The sequence below is a fragment of the Tamandua tetradactyla genome, chromosome 12 (genome assembly GCF_023851605.1).
Source record: "Tamandua tetradactyla isolate mTamTet1 chromosome 12, mTamTet1.pri, whole genome shotgun sequence".
NCBI lineage: Eukaryota > Metazoa > Chordata > Mammalia > Pilosa > Myrmecophagidae > Tamandua > Tamandua tetradactyla.
The window spans coordinates 58,792,757-58,801,657 of record NC_135338.1 but is presented as its reverse complement, the minus strand read 5'-3'; the positions used below and the strand labels follow the sequence as shown (position 1 = coordinate 58,801,657).

The 8,901-nt window shown below is 41.3% G+C and overlaps 1 pseudogene; it reads right to left on the bottom strand.

The window, feature by feature from the left end:
• Positions 1 to 7,669: 7,669 nt before the first annotated feature.
• Positions 7,670 to 8,409, bottom strand: LOC143651427 (transcription factor 7-like 2 pseudogene; annotated as a pseudogene).
• Positions 8,410 to 8,901: the final 492 nt, after the last annotated feature.

The following is an 8,901-nucleotide window of genomic DNA, read 5'->3' as shown; positions in this document are numbered from 1 at the left end:
CACAGAGCTGAGCTCGAAAGCCTAGCTCTAACCCATGATTCAAGACTTCTCACCATTATTAGCCAGGTGCCCTTAGGAAAGACACACCAATTCTCTGGTTTTTAACTTCCTCATTAAAAACAGACAACAAGGATAACAACAATAACAAAAAAGAAAACTAGCAATCCCTGCCCCACCTGACTTACAGGATTATTGAGTCAAATAAGCTAATGGGGTGTGCTTTGTGGTCTGTGAAGCAAATGCCAATGCAGAGTTTCCATCTTCTTATTGCCTTTCTTCCCTTTTCTTGTTCTAATTGTATTGTCATCCCCAAAGGCCCAATAATTGCCACCTCCTCCATGAAGCCTCTCCTTACCGAGGGGTAGATTCACACGCTTTCTTGTGTGCTTTGGAAGAATATGTGCTTTTACACACATTTACCAAATTTTGCTGCATTCTGCATTGTCTTCTTTGATTTGCGGCCTGAGATTTCCTCTTCTCACAGACTGGACAATCCTCCAGGACTCTTATATCTCACTTTTCCCATGGGGGCTTAGTGCAGAGGGAGGGCTCAAAAAAGATCGGTGAGTACGATTAATTCAAATTTGTATGAACAAATGATAAAATCCTCTAGCGTAAACCCAGAAACCATGTAAAGCAGCTCCCTAAACATCTCTTTGTGTGACCCTGTGCTTTAGAAGAGGGATGACATAAACATTTATTGTCTATATACTTAGATGAAGACTGCTCTGTGCTCAACTTATTGTATTTCATTAGTATTAAAAATACTCCTGAATAGGTAACTATTCATGTTTTACTTGGAGAAAATCAATAACTTACTTAGAAATATTTTATTAAGCTTGAGTAAAAGTTTCACATGCTGTCTTTCAGATGACAAAAATATTATTCATTCAGTCAACAGATATTTATTGTGGTCTACATACCAGGCATTGAAGTAAACACTGGGACTAAAAATGGCGAACAAGATAATATGGCATCTATCTTTAATGGAATGGGCTTAAATTCTAGTAGGAGAATGAGATGGGAAAGAAACGAAGTAAAATCAATAAAATGACTGCAAATTGTGATTAGCTTTATGAAGAATGAAGTGCCAGAACAAAGAAAAAATGGTTCAGACAAAAATGGCCTCCTTGAGATGACACTTAAAGTATACTTGAGAAGTTAACAAGTAGTCAAGAAAAAACTAGAAGGAAGAACTTTCCAGGAAAAAGCAACGGCAAGAGGAAAGAACATGAGATGTGAGCTTAGGTAACTCCAAGGACCAGCACGCAGGCTAATGTGGCTACAAGGTAGTAGTTGAGGAAGGAATGGTCCAGATGAGCTTGGAGAAGTGTTCAGTAGTCAGATTGCATAGGAGAATTAATGATAGGCCATGTAATCAGTTTTAATTTTGCCCCCAATGCAACTGAAAGGCACCAATGGTTATCATTAGAGTGTGATTGGTATGAGGATATTTCAAGAAGCTTATTCTTGCTGTGGTGTGGAAGATAGATCAGAAGGTCTAATATTGGAAGTCAGGTGTTCACTGCAGTAGCCCAACCAGGAGATGATATTGGTCTGCCTGGACTAGCCCTGGTGACAGTAGGGATGGCGAGAAGTAGTTGAAGTTGAGATAAATTTGGGGAGTAAGATTAACAGAACTTGTTAATGGACTGAATTTGAGAGGTAAGACAAAAAATCATGACGATACCTAAATGTTTGGCATAGGTGGTCAGATGGATGGTGGTGCATTTATTAAGTTAAGGCAGACTGGAGACTAGATTTCACAACTGAAAAATCAAGTTCCATTTTGAATATATAAAGGAGGACATATCCCAAATCCTTTCACCGATGTATTCCCCATGCCCATACACTTACCTAACACACAACAAGTAATCATTAAATATTTTTTAATTAAAAGGGAATGTCTGTGAGATTCCAAATAAGCATCTGGATATGTAAGTCTAAAGTTCAGATGAGATATACAGGTCAGAGTTACAAATTCAAGAGATATGAACATCTGGATATAAATTAGCCATGGGAGTGGATGAAATCAACTATACAGAGAAAAAGCCTGCAATAGAAGAGCCAGGCGACAGAAGAGTGAAGACAGCACTGTGTGACGATGGGGTAGTCAGAGAGGGGACTGCTGCATGATCAACCACGGCTACTACTCTGAAAGATCCAGAAGATGAAGATAATCATTCACTGAAAGTCAGTGTTTCAATCAAACACAAGAATCAAGTGAACTAATTTTGGCTGAACATTTTTTTGTTTTACCATATGCTGATTATTGCAAATGGTAAAAAGACTAGTAATCCACGAATCACAACCCAGTCAAAGACTAATAATCCATGAAAATAAATCATCAATTTTAATAGCATAACATCAATCTCTAAGATTCTGTGTTGATACAAGGGAATACTGTGAGATCAAAAGTCAAGCAATTTAGGCATCAAGTCTCAATATGTCCACTTCCAACTGCTTGTGCTTGGGTTCATTTGATATATATATCAATACGCATATATTGATATATATATATATCAAGTTGTCTTCCCAACTTGAATAATAAAAACAATACCTTACACATTAATTCATAGAGTATTCATGAGAATCAGCAAAAGCTAAAATATGAGATAAGATTTTATGCTGGGAAAATTTACTGCAAACATAAAGGGTTCTTTATAATCATAGGAAACAGTCCATCCTAGCTCTCTCATTCATCCACTTCTCCACTATTTAGGAAACTCTACTTCAGGCAAGACCTTTGATGTTAGTCCAGATAAAGAACAAAGAATGAAAGATAGTCACTACCCTTAAATTGCTCATAGTTTGTTTGTATTGTCTTCATTCTGATAATTTTAGACTCAAAAGAAAGCACTCTAGGATTTGGAAAATATGCTTAGTAGGGGAAGTGATATTAGGATGCAAAATAACATTAAGTAATAACTGAAATGATGTTCAATGTGGTTGAAATTAGTAACCAGGATACCTCAATGAGAACCCTCCCCCAACAGAATAAATTCCCCATCTGCTTTTCCACAGCACTTTGCACATGATCTTAGATCTGTTGGCCATTCCCACATAAAGCATGATTATTATTGTGATGATATCTGTTTTCTCAGAGTCCAGCTTATAATAGTGTTCTCTAAATACTTGTTTAATTGGGTAGATTTTTCAAAATGAAAGATCTGCATGCTAATATGGTTTCAAGTTTTGGAGAAAAAAAAAAGATGAAACATTTACAAATGCCCTTAAAAGCTTGGTGAAAACTGCAAGGGGGAGGTCAGCAAAAGATCCACTTCAAGGAGGTAAAATCCTTCCAAAAAGTCAAGCTGAGGAAGAATAACTTTCCCAAGGAGTAGTTGGGTGATGGATAAAACCAAATGGCACATGCCTTCTTAGTCCACTACTGCATCTGATGACCAAGGACTCTCACCTGTCATGTGGGGGAAATAGGCACACCATGCTTCAGGCAGCTTCTGAGAATCCCACACTGAGTCAAGCAATGACTGGACCATTTCAACATCGGTTCTGTCTGCTGGAAAGGGGCATGGTCCATGGGGCTTCCCCTGGAGATACCTGTTTGTGTGCTAGGTGTTGGGAGTCCCATCTGGCCTGAGAGACATGAATGGGTCATGTTAGATGATGAGAGGCCTAGGAGGGCTTCAGGCCAGTTCTGCAGCCCTGGTTCTTACTGAGTAAGTTGTTTCTGGGCAACATATGACTTAAAGAGACAATAACCCAGACGAATGTAGTCCTCAAGTCTGTGCCACCCAGAACTGAGCTGTCACCAGATTCCTGATAAAGACACCAGGGAAGTTCTTACTCTTGGCTGAAAAGCTCTTACCCAGACCTCCCAGCCCAATCCTACCCTGCCATTAAGGTATGTTACATTCTCCAGGGAGCATGTCCTTCCCACCTGCAGGGTATGTCTAGCTCCATGAGCTCCCTCACCCTGGTCTGCAGAGGTTATGTAGAGCTCTGAACCTTTGGTGTGCCTAAATTCACTTCATCCTCTTATATTAAAACTATGGATTCTTGGGCATTAGGCCCCACAGGTCTAGAATGTACCCTGGAATCTGTCATTTTGATCCTGAGCTCCAGGCAGTACTTTGAACAACACTGGGGTAGTAGTGAAAGCTCAAGCTCTTGAGGTTAAATGACCTTAGGTGGAAATCCTGTTCTCCTCATTGTTCCTGTGTGACTTCGAACATAGACAAAAGATGTTCACATCTCGATTTCCATGTCTACAAAATGCAAACAACAGTAGCATCTACCTCACAAAGGTATTGCGAGGATGAGAGATGGTCATCCATGGAAAGTGTGTATCCTAGGGTAGCAGATAGTAGGTAGAAAATAAATGATCAGTATTAATGTTACATCTTAGAAGAAATAAAACAGAGGCAACTAAAAGGTCATCTTGTCTTAGAAATTTCCCCATAGCAACACTGGGCCACTTGATTTGGAGAGTGTTTTTACTTTTTGTCTTAACATGGCTACCTTCACTGTACCAGCTGCCCTTTCAGGGGTCCTTTAGTTGTGGCGTCGGTGCCATGGTGGTCCTGTGAAGTTGGTGGTGCTGCAGTATTAGCAGTAGAAATACCACAAGTATCAGTAAACATGCTGCAGGGTAAATGGTGAGAATCCCAACCTTCGATCCCTGAAGGGGTGCAAAGGAGAGTAAGAGACCCTCTCTCCCATTTCAAGCTCAGGGTTCAGTGAGCCATCTACGTGGTCACCTGTGTGACAAGGTTGTATCAAACCTCTCCCATGTACCAGTCCTATGTACCAACAGCAGCAAAATAAAGTCAGGTGACTTTTGAGCAGTGTTAGCAAAAAGTAGTGTCCTCTTTCATTTATTTTTGTGGAATTTCCATCAGGGCCAAGAAAGGTCAACAGACTCTTGCTGTTATTGTTGTTGTTTGGTGATTTGGGGAAATGTCACCTTGTGGCATTAAAGAAAACCCAATTAGTATTTTTGTGTTGCTATGTGCACACACTAAGTTGCTTATATTAATCCAGAACAGCATGCTACAGATACCGTATGGCAAAAGCATTTATTCATTACAAAAATGACTTCCAAAGCATTAAAAATGAAATTGGAATAAGAGCATAAAATGGAACAGTAATATCACAACTGTTGGGAAACATTCAAAATAGTCACCCAAAATTGTTATAGTTAGCATCTTAATAAACCAGAGAAAAATGGGAGACAGTTTTACAATCACTTCATGTCAACTACAATGGCACTGAATGAATGGGATTCAGCTTCATACAGTATTTTGCAGCATCAACATCCCTAGGTTTTGTTGTTGTTGTTTTTAATTTTTAAAGTTCGTGACCTACTTTATATGATACGGGCACATAAAAGTGGCAGCTGGGTTTTCCTTTGCATGAGCTAATAGATAGAATTGTGGTCCTTAAGGGTTTATACCTCTTCATTTAAAATGCCTTCTGGGTAATCTGCTACCAAGCACATCTTATTATAAGTGACATTAAAACTATATATGCATTTACCTATATAACATCACAGCAAAACACGGTGCACAGAAATGACAGTATCAAAAAAGGAAGAAAGCTGAAGTCACTGAGAATTTTGGCACATGAGGTTTTACACTCATCAGTTTGTGCACTAATGGTGGAGATACCCCACTGCGAGTTTGAAGGGGAAACCAGAAGAGTTCCCAACTGCTTCTCATACAAGTGTCACTAAAATCCCCTCACTAACTTTCAAGTCTTATTTTATGTGATGACTTTTAAAGCAACTTTTGTTAATGCTACTGATCCTTTACTGCAATTTTCAATGTCCATTTGGTGGCATGCAGGTTTCATACAACAGTAAAAAAGTAAAAAAGGACAAAACACAAATATATATATATATATATATACACATATTTTATGTATAAACTTAAAGACCTTGAACAAATAGCTGTTACGTCTATTTTTATGCTAAGAGGGAAAAAAGTTTTATATGGATTGAAGAAAAAAGAAAACATTTAAAAAGGGACAGTGTACAGCTATGACAAGCAATCTCTAAAGCAGTTAATACTACTGGTCCAACAGTGTGGACCAAATGAATGGAATCACCGAAGTGTGGTAATTCCATTCATTGTTGGGTAGTGTTCTAGTTTCCTAGCTGCCGGAATGAAATATACCAGAAAGGGAATGGCTTTTTGAAAAGCAGGAATTTAATAAGTTACAAGTTTACAGTTCTAAGGCCATGAAAATGTCCCAATTAAAGCAAGCCTATAGAAATGTCCAATCTAAGGCATCCAGGGAGAGATACCCTGATTCAAGAAGGCCCATGAAGTTCAGGGTTTCTCTCTCCTCTGGAAAGGCACATGGCAAATATGGCATCCTCTGCTAGCTTCCTCTCCAGGCCTCTTGTTTCATGAAGCTCCCGCAGGGGTAGTCTCCTTCATCTCCAAAGGTCTCTGACTGGTGGACTCTGCTTCTCTCAGCCTCGTGGCTTTTCTCCATTTTGCTGTGGCTTTCTCATCATTCTCAAAAGGCCTTCTCCCCAAAGTGGCGTGACAGTGGCTCAATGGTGGAATTCTCACCTGCAGTGCCAGAGACCCGGGTTTGATTCCTGGTGCCTGCCCATGCGGGGGGAAAAAAAAAAAAAAAAAGGCATTGTCTCCAAAAAACGTCTCTTCTTTTATAGGATCCCAGTAAATTAATCAAGCTTCAGGTAGAATGGGTGGAGACACGTCTCCATCTAATTGGGTTTAATACCCACAATTGGTGAGTCACATCTCCATGGAGATAACCTAATCGAGTTTCCAACCTGTAGTACTGAATAAGGATTAGAAGAAACCTTTGTTCCCACGAGATTGATTAGAATTCAAACATGGCTTTTCTAAGGTACATAAGTCCTTTCAAACTGGCGCAGGTAGCATCTCCCTCCTCTCAAGAGAACAGCGCAGGGAACAAGGTATAGTAACACATTTTAACCCTTTGTTTCTGTACATTTAAACAATAACACGCAGCATCATAATAAAAGTTGTTTCACACAAAAAGCAAAAAGGTATTGGCAGTGCATTCCTTGTGCCCTATGGTTTGAAAATCAGATATAAAATATGATTGGTTCGCAGGTTCATATTCAGTACAAGAATCGCCGTATTGAGGGGAGCTGCATCAAAATTGCTTATTTTTTCTTCTTAAATCAATCTTTTAAAGCTAATCTATCTGAGCTACATAACATTTATGTATATATACATATATATATGCTACAAAAACTTTAACAGCTGTTGATAAAAATTTAGTAGAAATGAGGTTCTTCTCTCATCTATATATTTAAAAGGAGAAATTGAGATAATAATGGGTCAATTATTGGCGAATGAACTTGATAAATATCAACTAATGTAGCCAGTGGTACAAAATTAAAGAATACAAAACAAAATCTTTCACAGAGGTAAGGTGGAGAAAGAAAAGCAAAAGCAAAACATGCAACAAACCAACAGGGGCTAATGAAGCTAATGCTATTCTGGGTTAGAGGGAGAGAGGCTGGGGCTGGGGCTCAGCCAGAGAGCCAGAGAGCTGTGGGGATGTAGGGAAGATGAGGACGGGAGATGGGCAGCTGCGAAGAGGGAGAGCAGGCCCAGGCCTTGTGTGGGCAGCTGGGGCCACCGGAAGGGCGGGCAGAGAGGGAGGCAATAGGGAGAGGGACATCAGGAGTTGGGTCCACTCAGTCTGTGACTTGTTGTTTTGGGGAGAACAGAGGCAAGTCTAGTAAGCTTCCCTCTGTAGAGAGAAGCGAAGCAGCTACCGTCACCTGGTATGTAGGAAAGGTACCTTTTTCCTCTCCTGTAACTGGAGGAAACGAAAAGCAAGGATGTAGAAAACATTTTGCTGTGTTCATTGGTCTCTGCAAGCTGCTTGTCCCTTTTCCTCTCCTTTTTCCCACAGTTACCCCATGCATCCCAGCCGGGTGCAGCTGCCCGTGAAGCTGTCACTCCTCCCAGGCCAGCTCGCTGACTTCTAGCGCTCTTCTCTGGATGCTGCAGGCTGCGCTCTCCTTCAATGTGCACTCAGCCACAACCTCGGCTCTCATTCCCTTCACAGACAGCATGAACACATTAAGAGTTTCCTTTATATGGGACTTCTTTCTTTCTCCCTTTGGGAGGCCTGATGCTTTGAACTCTGAAAAGAGCCAAGGTGGCCATGGGGAGATTCCTCTTTGACTGTTGGCAACTGGCTGGTTGGTAGGACCACATGGGGAGGGAGCCTGGATCTGGCAGCCCTCACAGAGCTGCTGGGGAGGGTGTGGGAATCCCATCCTTGGGTACACCAGCTGACCTGACTGTGGTGCTAGCCATCCCAGCGGAGGGGAACTCATCCTACAGCGCCAGGTAGGAACGGGTTGTACAGTGATAAACCTAGAGGCTGTGGAGGCCATGGGGTGTCCTGTTTTAGGATCCTCATCATCTCTGAGTGTGAAGGTGAGTTTCCTGGGGTGAAGTGCCCCTTGCTTTCTGGGAGAAGAGGTGTGACAAGAGGCCGCTGCACAAGGGGCAGCCTAGAGGGCTGGTCTGTCCAGGGCTCCTTGCCTAAACCTCAAGCGTGGCCATTTATCTCGAGGCAGGGGCAGGCGGTGGGTGAGAGTGATCCGCTGGGGAGGTGGGGGATCATGAAGAAGTGGTAGTGGTAGATGCATGGCCCCTGGGAGAGCCCTCCAGCTCACTTCTTGGCCGCTTCTTCCACACTTTCCCAGGATTTGTCCCATTCATGTTTTTGTACTATGTGTGAGGACATGATCTTGGTTTGCTTTTTGAAAGGTGTGTGGTGGGGGAGAAAAGGAGAATGGGGATTCTAAGCTACTAAAAGAACCTTGGTGAAGGGCTCAAGATAGCAAGAAAGCAATAAATCTATAAAAACAGGAGTGCTATGAGCATGCTACAAATGTTGAACAATCTCTGA